We start from the raw sequence: 540 nt of genomic DNA, 5'->3' as shown, positions 1-540 counted from the left end.
AGGCCTGGGCGAGGGGCTGGAGCGGCGAGGACTGCCCGGCCTGGGAGGACGCGAGAGGATCCGGCGGCTCACCGGCCTCCGGATCTCACTGGTCCGGGAGACTTCCCACCCCCAGCCCCGTCCACGCAGGGAGGAGTCACCGTCCCATCTCACTTCGGCCAGGTGCACTGTTGTCCTCACCGGCGGAAGCGGGGATCCCGGCGCAGGATGAAGCACTGCCCGGGTCTCTCCAAGGAGAGATCTGTTGAGGTCTCGTGAGGGCTACTTGCCACGTGCCTGGGAGACCTGCCAGGCCTCTCCCGTGGGTGGGGTCTGGTGAGCTTGCCCCCAGGCCATCCACAGCTACAGCTGGGGTGGGAAGCTTTGGAGGAAGTCATCTGAGAACACCAGTCCTTGCTGTGGTCGGCTCTCAGAAGCCATGTGGGGTTCTCCAGGCTGGTTGGGAGCTGAGACTGTCGACATGGACCGAGGCGGAGACAGGACTGAAGACTCAGAGGGGAAGGGTGGCTGGAGACCCCCTTGCCCACCCTGGGTTCTGGT

This window comes from Carlito syrichta, unplaced genomic scaffold (genome assembly GCF_000164805.1).
Source record: "Carlito syrichta isolate Samal-C Ts95f unplaced genomic scaffold, Tarsius_syrichta-2.0.1 Scaffold156294, whole genome shotgun sequence".
Classification (NCBI taxonomy): domain Eukaryota; kingdom Metazoa; phylum Chordata; class Mammalia; order Primates; family Tarsiidae; genus Carlito; species Carlito syrichta.
This window is presented reverse-complemented; position numbering follows the sequence as displayed.